The sequence below is a fragment of the Mirounga angustirostris genome, unplaced genomic scaffold (assembly GCF_029215605.1).
Source record: "Mirounga angustirostris isolate CCGP_5_RB_7025 unplaced genomic scaffold, mMirAng1.0.hap1 SCAF_16, whole genome shotgun sequence".
Taxonomy (NCBI): domain Eukaryota; kingdom Metazoa; phylum Chordata; class Mammalia; order Carnivora; family Phocidae; genus Mirounga; species Mirounga angustirostris.
In genome coordinates, this window is record NW_026991724.1 from 33,124,670 (window position 1) to 33,131,132 (window position 6,463).

Below are 6,463 nucleotides of genomic sequence, written 5' to 3' on the forward strand. Positions count from 1 at the left end.
TTGCTCCATGATGGGATGGCACTGTTACTCTATTTCTTTAATTCTAAGATGCCATTCATTAAAAACAATAACAAAAACAACCCTTTTTTTCAAACATAAGCAGAAGTAGAGAAACAGTGTAATATACCACTCTGTACCCATCACTTTATTCCAGTATTACTGACTCTAGGCTAGTCTTGGGTCTAGTCTTGCTCCTCACCCCAGCTTGAAATTATTTTGAAGCAAATCTCAGAGAACATATCTATATATTTATATTTCAATATGTATTTCTAGAAGCTAAGAACTCTGTTTTTATTACATAGTCTGTTTACTAATATAACTCCCCCAAATCAATAATTTAATGTCATTAGATATCTAGACACTGTTTTCTTGATTATCTTATAGTTATTTAATTTGAATTGAGATCTAAATAAAGCCTACATATTACATTTAGTTGACATCTCTCTTACTGGTTAAGATATATATAACATAAAAATTACCATTTTAACCATTTTTTTTTAAAGATTTTATTTATTTGAAAGAGAGCTGGAGAGTGCGAGCAGGGGGAGGGGCAGGGGGACAGGGAGAAGGAGAAGCAGGCTCCCCGCTGAGCAGAGAGCCCGACATGAGGCTTGATCCCAGGAACCTGGGATCATGACCCGAGCCAAAGGCAGACATTTAACTGGCTAAGCCACCCAGGTGCCCTGAAACTCTGTACCTATTAAACAATAAGTCCCATTGCCCCCTTCCCAGCTTTTGATAACCATCATTCTACTTTGTATTTGTATAAATTTGACTACTTTAGTGTTGTGTTCCACCCCACCTCTTGATGGTGATGCTCTCAGCTAGGAATGCCTGAGGCACTCGCCTGGGCCTCTCTTACAGCGAGCTCCACTGATATTTCCCCCACGGGGGCCTGGGCTGTGACTGGACTGACCCTTTTGGTTCTTAATGATCACAGGGTGCACCTCAGCAAAAACAATCAGGGAATTTTGAGGAACAGGATTTATTACTTGCAAGTCCTGGAGGGTACATGGTACCTGTAAGGTCCCAAGTAGAGAGACAGGGATAGTGGGAGGAGCTGGGGCTCTGACTTTATTAGGGTCTGCGGGTGGAATGTCTGGGCTTTTGAGGGGTCACTCATTATTGGCTAATTTGAAGTGTAAGAGCAGAAATGAGGGCATGGGAGAGTGGAAGCAGGTTCACTCAAGTGGTCAGTTATCTAAGTTACCCAGCATTTTTCTGTAAGGGGAACTTCATGGGTAACCTAGTTCCTAATCTGGTTGTTTTACCTAGTGGCTGTGTCATATAGCTGGCAATATGTTTATTCAAGATGATATCTTTGAAATGGATCTCTTGGCAATCAGAAGCTTAATGTCAGGCATTTACCCTACATTTAGTTACCTCATATAAGTGAAATCATATAATGGTACTTTTGTGACTGATTTATTTCAGTTAGCATAATGTCCTCAGGGTTCATAACATGTTGTAACATGTGACAGGATTTCTTTCCTTTTAAGACAGCATAATATTCCATTGTATGTATGATGTTTAATTTTATATATTAACTTGGCTGGATCATGTGGTTCCCAGGTATTTGGTCAAACATTGTTCTGAGTATTTCTGTGAGGGTGTTTCTGGAGGAGAGTAATATTTAAATTGGTGGGCTTTGAATAAAAGAGATTGCCTTCCAATATATGAATGGGCCTCATCCAATCAGTTAAAGGCCTAAAGAGAACAAAAAAGATCCACCTCCTTCAGCAATTGAGATTTCTTCAGTAGACTGCCTTTGGACTTCATCTGCCACATCAGTTCTTGCTAGTTCTCAGCAGACTACCTTCAGACTCATACTGGGACATTGGTTCTTGGGGCTCCAGCTTGCCAGTTTACCCTGCAGATTTTACACGTGCCAGCCTCTGTGGTCAAATGAACCAATTACTTAGAATAAATCTCTATGTATACATCCTCTTGGTTGTGTTTCTCTGGAGAACTAACAAATACAGTATGTATAAGCCACATTTTGTTTCTCAGTTCTTCCATTGATGGACATTTGGATTGCTACCACTTCTTGGCAATTATGAATAATGTGGCTATGCACATGGATGTGCAAATATCTCTTAGATATTGCAGTTCTTTTGGATATATACTCAGAAGTGGGATTGCTGGATCATATGGAAGTTCTAATTTTAAATTTTTGAGGAGCTGCTGACTATTTTCCATAGCTGTTACACCATTTTATAATCCAGCCAATAGTGCACAAAGGTTCCAACTGCTGTACAACCCCCAGTACTTGTTTCTGGTTTTTTTGATAGTAGCCATCCTAATGGATGTGAAGTGATATCTTATTGTGTGGGTTTTTTTGTGTTTTTTTTTTTAAATAAGCTCTACACCCAGTGTGGGACTTGAATTTACAATGCCAAGGTCAAGGGTTGCATGCTCTACTAACTGAGCCAGCTGGGCGTACCTTATTGTGGTTTTGATTTGCATTTCTCTGATGATTAGTGAAATTGAACATCTTTTTAGGTGCTGATTGCCTATTTGTATATCTTGTTGGAGAAATGTCTATTCAAGTCCTTTGCCCATTTTTGGATTGGGTGGTTTGTTTTTTTGTTGTTAAATTGTAGGAATTCTTTATATATTTGGCATACCAGATATATCAGATATATGATTTGTAGATATTTTCTCCCATTTTGTGAATTGCCTTTTCACCCTGTAATAGTGACCTTTTATGTGCAAAAGTTTTTAATTTTGATATGGTCCAATTTATCTGTTTTTTTCTTTTGTCGTCTTTGCTTTTAGTGTCACATGCAAGAAATCATTGCCAAATCCAGTGTCAAAGCTTTCTCCCATCATTTCTTCTAAGACTTTAATAGCTTCAGGTCTTATATTTAAATCTTTGGTGCACTTTGAGTTAGTTTCTGTATATGGTGTGAGAGAAAAGGGTCCAACTTTTTTTTGCATGTGGATGCTAGTTTTTCTGGCACAGTTTGTTGAAAAGACCGTCCTTTTCCCATTGAATGGTCTTGGCACTTTCAAAAAAATTATTTAACCCTTATATGTGAGGGTATATTTCTGGGCTTTCTGTTCTGTTCTTTTGGTCTGTGTATCTGTTTTTATGACAGTACCACACTTTTTTTTTTTTTTTAAGATTTTATTTATTTATTTGAGAGAGAGAGAATGAGAGACAGAGAGCATGAGAAGGAGGAAGGTCAGAGGGAGAAGCAGACCCCCCGCTGAGCAGGGAGCCCGATGCGGGACTCGATCCCGGGACTCCAGGATCATGACCTGAGCCGAAGGCAGTCGCTTAACCAACTGAGCCACCCAGGCGCCCAGTACCACACTTTTTAATACTGTGCTTTGTAATAAGTTTTGAAATCAAAGTGTGAAACTTCCAACTTTGTTCTTTTTTTTCAAGATTATTTTGGTTATTTGGGGTCCCTTGGAATTCCATATGAAATTTAGGATGGACTTCTGCAAAAAAGTCATTGGGATTTTGATAGGAATTGCATTGAACCTGTAGATTGTTTCAGGTAGTATTGACATCTTAATAATACTAACTGTTCCAACTCATGAAGATGGGATATCTTTCTACTTACTGGTGTCTTCCTTAACTTCCTTCAACAACAGTTCATAGTTTTCAGTGTATGTAGTTTTGACTTCTTTGTTTAAGTTTATTCCTAAGTATTTTATTGTTTTTGTTGCCATTGTAAATGGAATTGTTTCCTTAATTTCCTTTCATATTGTTCATTGGTAGTGTATAGAATTGCAACTGGTTTTTGCAAGTTGATTTTGTGTCCTACAATTTAGCTTAATTTATTATTCTTTTTTTTTTAATGTGATTTTTTTTTTTAAAGATTTTATTTATTTATTTGAGACAGAGAGAATGAGAGACAGAGAGCATGAGAGGGAGGAGGGTCAGAGGGAGAAGCAGACTCCCTGCCGAGCAGAGAGCCCGATGCGGGACTCGATCCCGGGACTCCAGGATCATGACCTGAGCCGAAGGCAGTTGCTTAACCAACTGAGCCACCCAGGCGCCCAATTTGTTTATTATTCTAACAGGTTTTTTAAAGTTGTTTTTGGTGCAATGCTTTATAGGGTTTTCCCTACATGTATAACATGCCATCAACAGAGATAATTTTACTTCTTTTCCAATTTGGATGCCTTCTATTTCTTTCTCTTGCTTAATTGCCATGGCTAGGACTTCCAGTCTTATGTTGGAAAGAAGTGGTGAAAGTGGACATCTTTGTCTTGTTCCAGGTCTTAGAGGAAAAGCTTGCAGTCTCACCCTTAAGCATGATGTTAGCTTTGGGCTTTTCATATATAGATTTCATTATGTTGAGGTAGTTTACTTGTGTTTTTAGTTTGTAGAGTGGTTATAGAATACTTTTTTTTTTAATCATGAAAGGATGTTGAATTTTGTCAAATGCTTCCTGCATCAGTTGAGATCATGTGAATTTTTCCTTCATCCTGTTAGTACAGAGTATCACATTGATTTATTTTCATATGTTGAACCATCCTTGCATTAAAGGAATAAATTGTGCTTGGTTATGGTGTATAATCATTTTAATGTACTGTTGAATCCTGATTGTTAGTATTTTTTGGAAGATTTTTGCAGCAGTGTTTATAAAGGACATTGATTTACAGTTTTCTTGTAGTGTCTTTGTCTGGCTTTGGTATCAGGGTAATGCTGGCTTCATAGAATGAGTTGGAAAGTGTTCCCTTCTCTTCAATTTTTTGGAAGAGTTTGAGAAGGATCTGTTACTTCTTTAAATGGTTGGTGGAATTCACCAGTGAAGCCATCTGGTTTTGAGTGTTCTTTATGGAGATTGATTGTTTTTGTTTCTGTTTTCCCTCTTGCTCTCCCAAAGGTAGAGAACAGTCAACTATGGCAAAAGCAGCCACAGAAACAACACCCAGAGCTGGCTTCATGCTTAGGAGAGAATGCTACACTCCCTCCTCATGGTTTTTGGTACTCTATACATTCAGAGAGACTTCTCTAGTAACAAACTATAGAAATGGTCCCTGAAAGTATAGTCTTTTTATGGAGTTTTTAAATTAATGACTCAGTCTTCTTACTAGTTACAGGTCTATTCAGATTTTTTATTTGTTCATGACTCAGTCTTGGTAGATAGTGTATTTCTAGGAATTTGTGCATTTCTTCTAGGTTATACAATTTATCGTGTATAATTGCTCATAGTACTCTCTCTCTCTTTTTTTTCTTTTTTAAGATTTTATTTATTTATTTGACAGAGATAGCGAGAGCAGGAACACAAGCAGGGGGAGTGGGAGAGGGAGAAGCAGGCTTCCCACTGAGCAGGGAGCCCGATGCGGGGCTCGATCCCAGGACCCCGGGATCATGACCTGAGCCGAAGGCAGACACTTAACGACTGAGCCACCCAGGCACCCCTCTCTCTCTTTTTTTAATATTTATTTTTGAGAGAGAGAGAGAGCGCCCATGAGTGGGAGGGATAGAGGGAGAGAGAATCCCAAGCCGACTCTGTGCTGAGCCCCACATGGGGCTCAATCCCACAACCCCGAGATCATATCCCTGAGATCATGACCTGAGCTGAAACCAAGAGTCAGATGCTCAACTGACTGCACCACCCAGGCGCTCTCATAGTACTCTCTTATAATCTTTTTTATTTATGTGAAACTGGTGGTAATGTTCTCTCTTTTATATCTGATTTTAGTTATTTGTGTGTTCTTTTTTCTCTTTTTTAATCCAGCTAAAGGTTTATCAACTTCGTTGACCTTTTCAAAGAACCACCTTCATTTTATTGATTTTTCTCTATTGTTTTTCTTTATTTTATTTATCTCTAATCTAATCTTTATTATTTCCTTCCTCCTCCTAGCTTTGGGTTATTTGTTCTTCTTTTTCTAGTTCCTTAAGTGGTAAAGTTAGGTTGTTGATTTGAGATCTTTTTTAATATAAATGTTTACAGCTATACATTTTTCTCTTAGCATTACTTTCACTGCATCTCAGTTTTGCTATGTTGTTGTTTTCATTTTCGTTGTCTCAGGGTATTTTCTGATTTTTCACTGTGGTTTCTTTGACCCATTGGTATTTAAAAGGGTGTGAATTTCTCCAGTTTTAGGATTTTTCAGTTTTTCTTCAACTATTAATGTCTAATTTCATTCTATTGTGATTAGAAAAAGATATTTTTTAAAAAATATTATTTATTTATTTGGCAGAGAGAGACACAGTGAGAGGGAACACAAGCAGGGGGAGTAGGAGAGGGAGAAGCAGGCTTCCCCTGGAGCAGGGAGCCCGATGCGGGGCTCCATCCCAGGACCCTGGGATCATGACCTGAGCCGAAGGCAGACGCTTAACGACTGAGCCACCCAGGTGCCCCCAGAAAAAGATACTTTTTATGATCTCAATGTTTTTGAATTTATCAAGACTTGTTTTGTGACCTAACATGGTCTATCCTTGGGAATATTCAATGTGCACTTGAAAAATGTATATTCTGCTATTGTTGGGTGG

General features: G+C 38.3%; 1 pseudogene; it reads right to left on the minus strand.

Moving 5' to 3' along the window:
* Window positions 1-4,819: 4,819 nt before the first annotated feature.
* LOC123856269 (small nucleolar RNA U3) lies at window positions 4,820-5,017 on the minus strand (annotated as a pseudogene).
* Between the last annotated feature and the right edge of the window lie 1,446 nt (window positions 5,018-6,463).